This window comes from Dasypus novemcinctus, chromosome 21 (assembly GCF_030445035.2).
Source record: "Dasypus novemcinctus isolate mDasNov1 chromosome 21, mDasNov1.1.hap2, whole genome shotgun sequence".
In the NCBI taxonomy this organism is placed as follows: Eukaryota; Metazoa; Chordata; class Mammalia; order Cingulata; family Dasypodidae; genus Dasypus; species Dasypus novemcinctus.
This window is the reverse complement of record NC_080693.1, coordinates 61977216-61991659: the sequence shown is the minus strand read 5'-3', so window position 1 is coordinate 61991659 and position 14444 is coordinate 61977216. Positions and strand designations below refer to the sequence as shown.

The 14444-nt window shown below is 43.2% G+C and overlaps 1 protein-coding gene and 1 pseudogene across 2 annotated transcripts in view; both read left to right on the top strand.

The window, feature by feature from the left end:
* Window positions 1-5516: 5516 nt before the first annotated feature.
* Window positions 5517-14444, top strand: part of EZH1 (enhancer of zeste 1 polycomb repressive complex 2 subunit) — a 33694-nt gene continuing 24766 nt past the window's right edge. Inside the window, exon 1 of one of the 2 annotated variants that reach the window (XM_058284292.1) lies at window positions 5517-5709. The gene's annotated coding sequence lies outside the window, so the exon portion shown is untranslated. The remainder of the gene's footprint in view (window positions 5710-14444) is intronic. The other variant, XM_058284291.2, reaches the window with a different exon arrangement.
* Window positions 12202-13541, top strand: LOC101447622 (nucleosome assembly protein 1-like 1 pseudogene; annotated as a pseudogene).

The window sequence follows — 14444 nt, the reverse complement described above, 5'->3', positions numbered from 1 at the left end:
TGATGTCAGAACTAGAAAACCTCAGAGAAAGGAGGAGGTATAATGAAGTGGTTCAGACTGACTGGGCCCAAACCCTGGCCACGCCACTTACCAACTGGATGACCTTGGGCAAGTTCCAGAGTCTCTCTCTTCTCTTTTTTTTTTTAAGTTTAAACTTTTTATTATTGAAGTAAAGACTCATAGGACCAGAATCTCTTGAAGCTCTAGTTTTCTCGGCTGTAAAATGGGGATAAGATATTGCCGATTTCAGATAAAATGAAAGGATCCATAAGGTACTTTGCACAGTGCCAGGCATGTAATGGTGCTCAGTATGTGAAGGCTGTTATTATTTTTCTAGTTCTGCCTTTTTGTTTTTACAGTTGAGGACCCTGATGGCCAGAAAGGAAACACAGCTCATTAGCTGTTCACCCAGTCAAGACTACTTCCCAGGCAGGCTGTGCCAAAAGCATGTCCTGTGGGGTGAAGGCACTGCCTTAACCGTGTGGAGAGAGAGTGGGCAGCACTACCCTGTCTAAGGGGTTGGAGTTTTTAAAGTGTGTGCAAATCAAGGCATGAACCCCACCCAAGTAATCCGCAAAAGAGTAAGTCCCTTCCTGCTGGAATTATTTCGTAATTAACAAAAGCCCAGTAGGCCCTTCCTGATATTTTGCTCAGAGGCTCAGAGTTTAAATTTCCAACAGCAATGGACAAGGGTTTATTATAGGCCTGTTCTTACTTGCTGAGTTGAATGCGTTATTATAATCCCTAAGCAACTAGGGGTCAGGAACTAAGTACCTAGGGCAGAAAACTGGGTTTTTGAAATCAGAGGATAAAGTGCCCGAGAGTGGAGAGGCTTTGAAATTGAGCAATGTTTCCAGGCTCAGCAATGCCCAGACCTGGACTTGCTTTGGATCTGCCTTTGCCTCTAAGTGTTCAGGGAGGGGTCTGGCACTTGAGTTGACCCCACCAAGACCTGGGCAGCAGCCCCAGTTTCTGGTGACCTTCTTGCAGGCTTTTAGATTGTGCTTTGCTTTGTTTTGTTGTTTGTTGCCTCAAGACAGGGTGGCCTTTCCCTGCTTCTGGGTGGGAACTGGGAGAGGGAACTAGTTTGTTCTACTCCCATCCCCACAGCTGTGTTTACATTTCCCTGTCAGGAACTGTCTGGGGCCCAACCTTTCCTCAGGCCTCTGTATCCCCTTGGAAAATGGCTGTCTGCTATCTTCGTGGGCTTTACCCAGGGGAGGGGCAGAATGGGACAGGAGTCACAGTTTAAAGGGGACTCAGGTTAGAAGGGAAGAAGGGAGAGTGCAGAGAGCGCTGTTTGAATTCTGGGAAGTGTCATTTCTTTTCATTTCTGTCAGTGGCCTAAGGACCAGCAGGGGACAAAAGTACACTTAGTACTCACCCATCCCAGAAGGAATGGAACATGTTCATGTCATTTCTAATCACTGCATTGAACAAAATCTCACTTTGTGATGGGGATGTGAGTGCAAAGAGCAAAACAGTCTTCCCTGAGCCTTCCTTGGGACTGGTGGTTAGAAATACAGCATGTCAGAGCCAATAAGATCATGCCAAATGCACGCAAATTAAAAAAGGATTTAAGAAAATGGTCAAGTAAATATGCCTTTCTTCTCCAGGGAGCAAGTTGAGCTGATATTAATCAGTATACTAGAGTTGCTAGACTCTTGGCCAAGCTGGAAGAATGACCGCCAAGGCAAATCAGGCATCGGGTTTCAGAAATTAAACACATAATTTTTATTTTTCCGCAATAGAGAACTTTGAGAAAAAGAACCAACCCTAGTAGTCTACTCAGCACACTTTGTCCACTTTCTTTTAGCCCCAGAGGCCTCCAGTTTAAAAGCAAGATGAGCAACTGGAAGCCAGGAGTGACACAGTTATTCCTTTCTCCCATTAACTGCCTGGGGGTGGGGTGGGGAAGAGTGGGACAGGGGTGATGGTACTGTTTTCGAAAGTTGCTGACAACTTCCTAACAGTTTTTCTACGAATTTACAGGACAAAGACCTAAAGGGCTGGAAAATAAAGAGTTGTAGGGGAAGAGCTAGCCAAACAAAGGTTCCACATGGAACTCTCAGCTAAGAACTTCCTCTCAGGAAAAATTCTCTCCCATTACAATGTGGAGGAACCAACTGGCAAACAAAGTTCTCCCAAGAGTTCCAAGTTTATTGGTGATGCAGAAAGTTGTTTTTATACTCCTTCAGTGAGCAGGGATTACTAGGCCTTGTGTTCAGTCTTATGCCAGGTTTTTTTTTTTAAGCATCGTAAAACAATGATGATTTATTACTTCTTATTACTTTGTGATTTGACTGGGCTTATTGGACAGTTCTTGTGCTCCATCCACAGTAGCTGAGGTCACTCACGACTATGCCAGGTATTATGGTGGGTATTAAATGGGTATACAGCATGGTACTGAGTATAAAGTGCTATTGGACTTGAAGTGTCTGGAACATTCATGAAGGCTGGAAGTCTTGGAGAGGGCGTGGAGCTTGCACTGGGCCACACAACTCTAATCTGCACCTTTGGCATAAATTTCCTTACCTTCCTTCCTTTCTACCTCAACATATTTCTGTAACTATACTTCCCTTTTCATCTCAAAATTTCTTTGCATCTCTCCTATCACTTGACAGTCTTTCCTAAGGCCATGTTATCCACTCCCAGGACTTCAGCTATTAATATGTTGATGATTCACAAATCTCTCACCAGTCTTTCGCCTGACATTCAAATTCTCTGAACACCTCTCCTTAGAAAATTCATTTTCTTTCTTACAACCATTATTTATGTATTACAATTGAGGCAGGCTGCTAAGATAGGGAATCAACAGATAGATCTGGAACCTGGCAGAGAGTCCACGTGGACATCAGTAACCCCCAAGGTGGCTACTGGAAGACCCCCACCCCCAAGATCCTGCCATCCAGAGCAAAGACTTCTTCTGGAAGCCAGGAGAAGCCCCGGATATTCCCCAAGGACTTTATCATTGGGCCCTCATAAGGGATTGATGGGTGGGGTAATCAATCAAAACAGCAAATGCTGGAACTCTGACCCTGCCATTAGCAAAGGGGTGGAATAATTAACAGTTCAAAAAGCCACCTGGAAGGCCTGAACTACTGCTCTCTCCTGCGTTCCCTCACCTGCGGACCCATCCTGCCCTCTGCGCACCACTCTCGCAGGTTTTCCTCTGCCATGAGGCCACTCAAGTAAACCTAGGAATTTATAACCTATAATGGGGAACTGTAGTCTGTAAATCAGCCCGCTTAACCACTTTTCAGCCCCTTCCTTTCTAATTGGGACCCTAATCTGTTATTTTCTCCCATTTCTCGTCCCTCCCTGCCTGAATAAGTTACTGGCCTAACTCACCCAGTGTGCTCTTGAAATCCATTTCCGGCAGCACAGCCAAGAACCTAGATTAAATCCGGTAACACAATGGTTCTCAAACGTGGCTACATGTTAGAATCTGCTGGGGTGCTTTTAAAACTCTTGAAGCCCAGGCCATATCCCAGACCAAATTATTCAGACTCTCTGGGGTTGGGGACCTTGCAGCAATGGTTGTTAAAGCTCCCAGGTGATTTCGATGTGAGCTAAGTTTGAGAACCTCTTATTAGAAGGCAGAGGGAATGGAAAGGAACATTATTGCATATTGGTATTGGCAAATACAAAGGAATATTTATTTGCCTTGATTTGGTAGTTGATCAGATGGGTGTGAGGGTAAAACAGCAAAGTCAAAGTTTCTGATACAAGGAAAAGAGCAATGAATATGTCATCTAGAGACCTGAGTTTAAGACCCAACAGAACAATATATCTGCTCAAGGGCAGTCTTTTAACTCCTTTATGCCTGTCTAGCCTTGTGTGTAAAACTGAAGTCTGCCCTATTTCATAGGGTTGTGATGACGATTATTTGAAAAAAATGGATATGAAAGACTTTTGTAATTTTTCACTTTAAGATAAATGTAAGGCATTATTATTTTGTATTTTAATCTTTAATTTTTAACTTTATAGTTTGAAATCATTTCAGACTTACAAAAAAAGTTATAGGGAGCAGATGTAGCTCAAGCGGTTGGGTGCCTGCCTCTCACATGGGAGGTCCCTGGTTTAGTCCCTGGTGCCTCCTAAAAATAAACAAAGAAAAAATGAACAACAAGCAAACAAATGAAAAAACCAACTCTGGGGAGGTGATGTGGCTCAGTGGTTGAGCGTTGGCTATCCACATACAAAACAAACTTGTAACTATGGTACACAGAGTTCTGGTACCTAACTTCCTCAAATGTTAATATTTTATATAACCATACTACAATTATAAATATTGGAATTAATGTTGATAAAACTCTAATCTATAAACTTTATGCTAATTTCATCATTATGAAAAAGAACTCCTGTTCTTTTTCCAGACTAGGACTCAATCCAGGGTCATACATCACATTAAAAAAAAAAGATTTAGTTATTATTTATTTATTTACTCCCCCCCCCATCTCCATTGTCTGCTCTCTGTGTCCATTCTCTGTGTGTTCTTCTGTGTCTGCTTGTATTCTCATTAGGCAGCTCCAGGAACTGATCCTGGGAACTTTCAGAGTGGGAGAGAGGCGATCATTCTCTTGTGCCACCTCAGCTCCCTGATCTACTGTGTCTCTTATTATCTCTCTTCTGTGTCTCTTTTTTGTTGCATCATCTTGCTGTGCCAGCTCTCCTCATGGGCCAGTATTCCTGCGTGGGGCAGTACTCTGCACAGGTCAGCACTCTGCATGGGCCAGCTCGCCGCATGGGCCAGCTTGCCCTCACCAGGAGGCCCTGGGCATCCAACCCTGGACCTCCTATATGGTTGATGGGGGCCCAATTGCTTGAGCCACATCTGCTTGCCTACACATCACATTTTTGTCATGTCTCCTCAGTCTCCTCTAGTCTGGGACAGTTCTTTGCCCTTTCTTAGTCTTATGAAGAGCACTGGGCAGTTATTCTGAAGCTTGCCCCTTAGTTGGGGTTTGTCTGATGTGTTCTAATGATTAAATTCATGTTGTGCCTTTTAAAAAATATATTGAGGAAGTGATTTTGTACCCTTCTTAGTGTAACATATTGGGAAGTACCTAAGAATATGCCTTATTTCTACTGATTTTAACTTTGATCACTTGGTTAAGGTGATATCTGCCAGATTTCTCCCCTGTAAAGATCCTATTTTTCCGTTTGTAACTAATAGGGAAATAGTTTGATACAAGGTCTTCATTCTGAATTGAGGTGACTGGAAAAACTTGACAGAATTAGAAGTCAGGTGCAAATGAAGCAAGAAGTGTAACTTAGAGCTCACAGACGGGTACTTGGCGTACTGCTATGTATGAAGCTACAGTATTACGGGGTTCCAGGTTGGCGTCAAATGCTGCAGGGAGACACGCGTTGTGACCAGAGTGTCGTATTGGTGCGACTACCAGATAAGGTCTTCTGGAAGATGTTACTGGCTCAGCGAGAGTCTTCCCCAGAACCCTTCCTCTCCCTGGACAGCTCTGCCTTGGAAACCGTTGGCGTCGCGCTGCACCACCACGGACACTGGAGTCCTGGTCATTGGCGTCAAACGACAAACGTGCGAAGGATGCCCGGGCGGATGGAGCAGCAGGACTCAGGGGCGCAATGCGCACGCGCAGGGAAGAGACTCGGGGGCGGGCCCGCGGCTCGGGGGCGGGTCCGCGGCGCGCAGGCGTCCTGGCGGCGGGTCCCTGCGGCTCGGGATGGAGGGTGAGTGAGTAAACAAGCCCCGCCGGGCGGTGGGGCCCAGCCTCGGCACTTGGCTGTCCGGGGCCTTGGGGGAGGGAGGGACGAAGGGATCAGGAAATTGGGAAGAAGCGGAGATACACTGCCTGCCTGGGCGGGCCCAGCGGTGCGCCCCCTACCCGTTCCGAGGGTTGCGGGAAAGGGGGCCACGGGACTAGGGCGCCCCCCGCACAGACAGCGTCTGGGGCGCGGAGGGCGGCGTGTCCGGGAGGAGGAGCAGCGGGGGCGGGCCGGGCTTGGGGAAGCCCGTTGGAGGGCTGGGTGGGCGGGGGCCCCCGCGCCCTGTGGGGCGTTTGGGCGGTGGCGCCTGCGGGGGCCTTACGGGGGCCGACTCCGCGACCTGGGGCTGTGCGAGGGAGGGCCTGAGATTGGAGGCTCAGCCTGCGTTGGCTTCGGGGAGCTGTTGAGGAAGGGGTGATAGTAAGAGCAGGGCCGGGGCTAGGGTGAGGCAAGTGAGGCGTCTCGGGCTCGGAGGGGCTCTTCCTGCATTTGCTTGGCCCGGAGCGTGGGTGCCTCCTCACCTTCTGCGCCTCCCTCGCCCCACCTGAGTCCCGGGCCGAGGGAGAGGCCTCGTTCCTCCCTCCGCGTTTGGTCTCGTCCGGATCCCTGCCCTCCCCCAGAGTTCTCCCGAGGACCAAATAGTAAAAGTGAAAGCGCCTTGAAGCAAAAACAAGGTGTTGTGTTTGGAATCTGCCTGTTACTAAATGTGGGGAAAAACTTTTATTTCAGTGAAAAGTGACTACCGAGAAATTGCTTCGGGGGCGGGGAGGGGTAAGGGATTCGGAAGGATGGTTGTGCTTCGGCAGCGTACGGAGGGTGAGCTTTCGAAAGGTGAAGTATCGAATTGTAAATGGAGTAGCCTAGATACCTAGGTTAGGGCTGGAGGAGTGAGGATGAGAGAAAGGAGCCGAGGTAGGCGAACAAATTGTGTGCGAGGATGGTTTTGAAAACGAGGATCTCTTCCTGCCACGATCTTGAACAGAAAAATCCCCCTCACCCCCCACCTCCACGAGCTTTCAAGTTAAAGGAAACTGTATTGAATGAAGTTTCCAAGGTGAGGAGGTGCTAACTCTAGCTGAGGTTTCCGTGAGAGTTTGTCTATTTTAAGCTTTGGAATCCCCAGGATTCCAAAGATTACTTACTTACATAGAAGAGGAATGTGTGTGTATTAGGAGAGACGTCCTTTAAAACAAACAAACAGTAGAGGAAAGGAGGATCTATAAATGTGTAATAATATTGTTATTGTCAAGGTTTACACTGAGTGTGTGTATCACAGACAGTGTGTAGTAACTGCCGGAAAGCAGAGGTATGTGTCTATTTTATTCACCGATGTACCTACCCCAAACACCTAAAACCAGTGCCAGAGATGTAATAAGTGGACAGTACATATTTGTTGAATGAATAAATAGTGGAAAGGTCCCCAAGACTGAGAATCAGGAGATGGAGATCCTAGTTCTGCAACTAACTGTCCAAAGGAACATGCTGCTAAGGCACAGCTTTTAAACACCCTGAGGTGTAAATGACTGCTTCATTATGATGGTTTCTTTAATGTATTTTGAAACAGTCCTAGAATAAAGAGCTTGAAATTACAAATGAAAGCTTACTCCCAAGAAGACTTTTGTAAGAATGCAAAAGTTGAGAAAATATAGTCGGATTTGTTTCTCTTATACTGGCCATTGAATTAGCATGCTGCTTAAACAAATATTAAAAATAGTTTTGGGAAGTGAATGTGGCTCAAGTGATTGCGCTCCTGTCTACCACGTGGGAGGTCCTGGTTTGTTCCCTGTGCCTCCTGGAGGTGATGGGTGCCAGCTGCAACAAGATGACTCAACAAAGAGGAAACACGATGAAACAACCAACAAAGAAAGGAGCTGAGGTAGCTCAAGCATTGAGCACCTCTCTCCTACATGGGAGATTTCAGGTGGTGCCCAAAGAGAAGATGAACAGACAAAATGGAGCACAGCAAATGGACATATAGAGCAGACAGTGAGTGCAAAAAACAAGAGGGGGAGAATAAATAAAAGAAGATAAATCTTTTTGAAAAAAATAGTTTTGTCTATTTAATTCTTCGAATCTGAAACATTCAGCTTCCTTAGGCCCATTGGTAACAGTCCCTGCTGGTGATTTGTGTCTTACAAGGAAACATGTAACAATCATTTCATTAAGTATGTTCTCAACCACCCACCCAACGCATCCCCCTTACCCTCCCCCATCTTTGGCTAAGTTTAAAAAATTTGTTACTAATTTGTTCACCAGCAATTCCCAAAAGGTGTGAGACAACATTAAGAATACATTACATTTCTGCATAGGGTAGTTAAACTAAAGGTAAAAGAGAGAGGGAAAAAGTATGAAGGAAGGTAAGGATAATTAGACCAAGAAGTCAGATAAATTGGGAATGAAGGGAAGGTAAATGGAGAGTGATTTCTCTGTTCCATTATGGAAAGTCCCAAGGTTTTTGTTGTGTGTGTGTGTTGTCCAGACTATATTGGGTTCTTTCCTACTTCTTTAGTCTGTCAGTCAATCATTAGTTAAGACTTCAGTGCCTCAACCTTAAAGTCGTGAGTTATTTATTTGATGGTTGGCCTTTAGTGCCTCCGGTATGCTCTAATAAACATGCCCTAATACCTTGATTCAAAACGCAGTAAACAGTCTTATTTTTATTGAATCATAATGAGCTGTCACTAAATATTTTTTTTCTTTGTCTTTATTTTTAATGTTACGTTTAAAAAATATGAGATCCGCATATACCCCCCATCCCCCTCACCTCACTCCTCCCATAACAACAACCTTCTCCATCAGCATGGGACATTCATTGCACTTGGTGAATAAATCTCTGAGCATTGCTGCACCACATGGTCAATGGTCTATATTATAGTTTACACTCTCCCCCAGTCCACCCAGTGGGCCATGGGAGGACATACAATGTCTAGTAACTGTCCCTAAATATTAAGCTTTGTGCTTGTTTAGTACAGAACCACCAAGGTAGGGTTCTAGCCTGTTAGGAGATTGCTTTGTTAACTCTTATGAATCAGCATTGTATAGCCTAAGAGCCAGCATTTTCCTCTGAGTCTTAAAATTTAATCCTGCTTTGATTTTTATCACCATTGTCTCAATTGCAATTGACCTGATTCCTTTAATTAAGCAGTGAAAGAAAATATTAGTGCAGTAATTTTGTTTTAAAAGAGAACTCAGGGTCACAGGTTTATGTAAGGTTCTTTCTATGTGTATAGTGCCCAGCAGCTCAAACTGAGAACAAATATAAATACCTTGGAAAAGTGGGAGGGTTAAGTACATTAAAAATGTACTTAATAATCAGTTGAGGGATCTGCCAGGCTGTGTACCTAGTCAGAGTTGATTTTAATGGGAACATTGATGAAATTGGTGATCACCTGAATGACTGAAATTATGTGTCTGCTAGAGCTCTTTGCAGGTATAGGCTCACCCCTACTCCCTACTCATGTTTCAAACTCCATCATGAATTAAAAAGGAAAGAATGAGATGTAAAATTTTAAAAACCTACCATGCCAGCTGCCACAGAAGCCTTCCTTAACCCGATGGTTAGTAAAATTATTTGTTAAAAAATAGAAAGTAGCAAAGACACTGAACTTGCCCCTAAGACAAGGAAGCTATTTTCTTGTGGAGAGTTGACATGTAAAGAAGATAGTTCTTATTTTTATTTTATTTATTTAATTTTTTTAAAGATTTATTTTTTATTTATTTCTCTCCCCTTCCCGCACCGCCCCCCCCCCCCCCCCCCCCCGCCCCGGGCAGTTGTCTGCTCTCTGTCCATTCGCTGTGTATTCTTCTGTGACCACTTCTATCCTTATCAGCAGCACCAGGAATCTGTGTTTCTTTTTTTTTTTTAAGATTTATTTATTTTATTTCTCTCCCCTCCCCCCTCCCCAGTTGTCTGTTCTCTGTGTCTATTTGCTACGTGTTCTTCTTTGTCCGCTTCTGTTGTCAGCGGCTCGGGAATCTGTGTTTCTTTTTGTTGCGTCATCTTGTGTCAGCTCTCCGTGTGTGCAGCGCCATTCCTGGGCAGGCTGAACTTTCTTTCACACTGGGCAGCTCCTTATGGGGCACACTCTTTGCACGTAGGGCTTCCCTACGCGGGGGACACCCCTGCGTGGCAGGGAACTTCTTGCACGCATCAGCACTGTGCGTGGGCCAGCTGCACATGGGTCAAGGAGGCCCGGGGTTTGAACCGCAGACCTCCTATGTGGTACACGGACGCCCTAACCACTGGGCCAAGTCCGCTTCCCCTGTGTTTCTTTTTGTTGTGTCATCTTGCTGTGTCAGCTCTCCATTCTTGGGCAGATCTCACTTTCTTTTGTGCTGGGCGGCTCTCCTTACGGGGCGCACTCCTTGTGCATGGAGATCCCCTATGCGGGGGACACCCCTGCGTGGCTCAGCACTCCTTGCACGCATCAGCACTGAGCATGGGGCAGCTCCACCCGGGTCAAGGAGGCCCAGGGTTTGAACCACGGACCTCCCATGTGGTAGGTGGACGCCCTGTCCATTGGGCCAAGTCTGCTTCCCATTTCTTATTTTTAATGAGTAATCTTTTTAAAAATAAACTTTATTTTTTAGAATAGTTTTACATTTACCAAAAAAGTTGTAAAGATAACAGAATTCCTATAAGGAAGTGGCTGTGGCTTAAGCAATTGAGCTCTGGTTTATCATATGGAGGACCCGGGTTTGATGCAACAATGAGAGAGACAACAAACCAGGGAGCTGAGGTGGCTTAAGTGATTGAGTGCCTCTCTCTCCCACATTGAAAGGCCCCAGGATTGGTTCCCGGTGCCTCCTAAAGAGAAGGCGAGAAGAGAAGACAAGCAAACATGGAAGAACATGCAGTGAATGAACACAGTAGACAGCAAGCTCCAGGTTGGGGGGGATAAATAAATACAATAGTTTAAAAAAAAAAAAAAAGATACAGGCTATTATTGCTACAACTGGGTGCAGAACAGGGCCCAGGAATTTCAAATGTGTAGCTATTGTTTAAAAAAATAAGTTAAAAAACAAAAGAATGTCATGTAAATGAAATCGGAGTATATAGATTTTGTGTGTCTGGTTTCTTTCACTTAGCATAATGCTTTTGAGATGTATTGTTGTATGAATTGGCACCATTCCTTTTCTTTTATTGCTGAGTATATACATTGTATATATATACTACAATTTGTATTCGTTCAACAATCCTGGACATTTAGATTATTTCTAGTTTTTGGCTTTTATGAATAAAACTGCTATGAACATTTGTGTACAACTCTTTGTGGAGGCATAGCTTTTCATTTCTCTTGGATAAATAGGAATTGTGTGTCTGATTGTATGGAGGTGTATATATTTAATCTTATAAGAAACTAGCAAACTCTAGTTTGTATTCCCATCAGCAGTATATTAGGATTCTAGTTGCTCTACATCTTCACCAACAACTGGTATTATCGATCTTTTTATTTTAGCCATTCTAGTGGGTGTATAATAGTATCTCATTGTGGTTTTAATTTGCATTTCCCTAATTAGTAATGATATTGAGCATCTTTTTGGGTGCTTATTTGCCATTCTTTGTCTTTTGGTGAATTGTCTTCAAATTCTTTGCATTTTTATTATGTGGTTTGTAGTCTTATTGAGTTATAAGAGCTATTTATCTAAAGACTCATTTTTAAAATTGTTCAGCCAAAACATCTATTTTGGAATTTGTGTTCAATATATAAGTGAACAGAATAAAAGGTTCCTGAGTACTAGCTTAGTACTTTAATAGAAAATAAGTGGGTGTTTTTTTTTTTTTTCATCTGCAAGTAACTAAAGAATAGCTCTAGTAGACATATAAAGTGTTTTTTGTGTCATTTTCTTTGCCTAAGATTAATGAACCACGTGTCCAAACTTGTTCTAGTGAATGCTGAGCTTTTTTATTTATTTGCCTTTTAAAAAATCTTTGAAGTGATAGTTGGTTAGGATCCAGCTACTGTGAGAACACTGTTTCAGGTGTTTATTTTAGTCACATTTATCTGTTCCAAACATTATGTCATGTTTTCCTCATACACTCTGTGGAGACTGACCAACTGCCAAATAAACTTTTAGAGATATTGAAAACTCATTAAAAAGCCAAGTGAAATAAATATTGGCCCAGGGACACATGGGCTTCAAATATCACTTTAATTGTAAAAGGAGGACATGTGGCTTATTTTACACTGTGATTGGTTAAAACTCAGTGGCATTTTTTGTATATATGTATATATTCTGGCCAGGTAAAACTTTTGATTACAATGAGAAATGGTGCCATTCTATGTGTTTACTGTCATCTTCTCCTTTGATAGACTATAGGAGGTCACAATTCAGCTATAACTTCTTTCCTTAATAAAAAATATTGAGCTCCTACTGCCACCCCAAGTCACTGCCTATGCAGCTTCGGCCTCCAGGCTCCCTGTACTAGCTACCAATATTTGGAATTCTTACAACATGGCAGACATTGACAACAAAGAACAGTCTGAGCTTGATCAAGATTTGGATGATATTAAAGAAGTAGAAGTATGGGAAACGGACTTTGGCCCAGTGGTTAGGGCGTCCATCTACCATATGGGAGGTCCGCGGTTCAAACCCCGGGCCTCCTTGACCCGTGTGGAGCTGGCCATGCGTAGTGCTGATGCGCGCAAGGAGTGCCCTGCCACGCAGGGTGTCCCCCGCGTGGGGGAGCCCCACGCGCAAGGAGTGCGCCCGTGAGGAAAGCCGCCCAGCGTGAAAAGAAAGAGCAGCCTGCCCAGGAATGGCGCCGCCCACACTTCCCGTGCCACTGACGACAACAGAAGCGGACAAAGAAACAAGACGCAGCAAATAGACACCAAGAACAGACAACCAGGGGAGGGGGGGAAATTAAATAAATAAATAAATCTTAAAAAAAAAAAAATAAAGAAAGAAAGAAGTAGAAGTAGAAGAAACTTGTAAAGAAAAACATAAAAGCACATCAGTTGACTGTTCAAATGATGCAAATCCTCAAATTTTTACAGCCCTTCAAGAAAAACTTGATGGTCTGGTAGAAACACCAACAGTTGAACTATTTCAAAAATTGAAAGCTTGCCTAGGGTAGTTAAAAGATAAGTGAATGCCCTCAAAAACCTTCAAGTTAAATGTGCACAGATAGAAGCCAAATTCTATGAAGCAGTTCATGATCTTGAAAGAAAATACAGTGCTCTCTTTCAACCTCTGTTTGATAAGCCATTTGAGATCATCAATGCAAGTTATGATCCTATGGAAGAAGAATGTGAATGGAATCCAGATAAGGAAGATGAAATTTTGGAGGAACTGAAAGAAGAGGCCAAGCTTGAAGATGAGAAAAAGGATGAAGAAAAAGAAGACCCCAAAGGAATTCTTGAATTTTGGTTAACTATTTTTAAGAATGTTGGCTTGCTCCTTGATACGGTTCAGGAATGTGAGGAACCTGTTCTGAAGTTCTTGAAAGCCAGCCTATGAGTTTTGTCAGAGACTTTGAGTTTGGACCCAAGGAGTATTTCACAGATGAAGTGTTGACAAAGACATATAGGATGAGGTCAGAACCAAATGATTCTGATCCCTTTTCCTTTCTTTGATCGACCAGAAATTATGAATTGTACAGGGTGTTAGATAGATTGGAAAAAAGGAAAGAATCTCACTTTGAAAACCATTAAGAAGCGAAAAAAGGAAAGAATCTCACTTTGAAAACCATTAAGAAGCAGCAGAAACACAAGGGATTTGGGATAGTTGGTACCATGATTAGAACCATTTCCAATGACTTTACTTTTTTTTTTTTTGCTGCTCTTGAAGCTCCGGAGAGTGGAGATCTACATGTTGCTGCTGAAGCTATTCTTGTTGCAGACTTTGAAATTGGTCACTTTTTACATAAATGTAAAATTCCAAGATCAGTTTTTATACTTTACTGGGAAAACTTGAATAAGATGATGATGATTATGATGAAGAAGCAGATGAGGAAAGGGAAGAAAAAGGACATGAGGAAAATGACCCAGACTATGACCGCAAGAAGGAACAAGCTCAGGAGGGTACAAGCAGCAGTGAAGCAGGAGGTGTGTGGCCCGAGGGTACCTGCACTGGACTACCTTCTGCTTCCCTAAAAAGGAGGAATTTACATCATTTAACAAGCCTATTTCAAGTTTGTTTTGTTGTTGTTTGTTTTTTTTTCATTTTTGCAGCCTAAAATAAAAATGTCAAAAAAAAATTTTTTTTGAACAGGTATGGATTACATTCAACCAGCCCTGAACTTACTATTTCAAAAAAGGGAAATGAGTTCCCAAAGGAAAGGGAGGTTATGACATCTCACTGAGTTGTAATCTGCTGATTATACAATATTTGGGCAATTTGGGTCTCAGTAAGGGTGACCTAAGGTTTCCAAGGGAGGCAGTTTTGTCTTTAATTCAAACCATTTTTGCATTACCTAGAATAGACTATTATTAAGATTCTTTGGGGCATAAATTATATGAGCAACCACTTAATGTACATTTGAATGTAGAGTATGTTCTTAAATAGTTTTATCATTTGAACAGCGTCTCTTTTGGCCTCCATTCCATGTAGATGAATAAGAAGCATTTAAGGATGTAGGACGAAGAGAGATCATTTAGTTTTGAGGAAAGAAATTTAAGCCTGCTTACTTTTTTTAAAACCCAGAACCTTAGCATTTAGAGGTTCAAATTCTTCAACTTCTGTTTCCCAGAGAG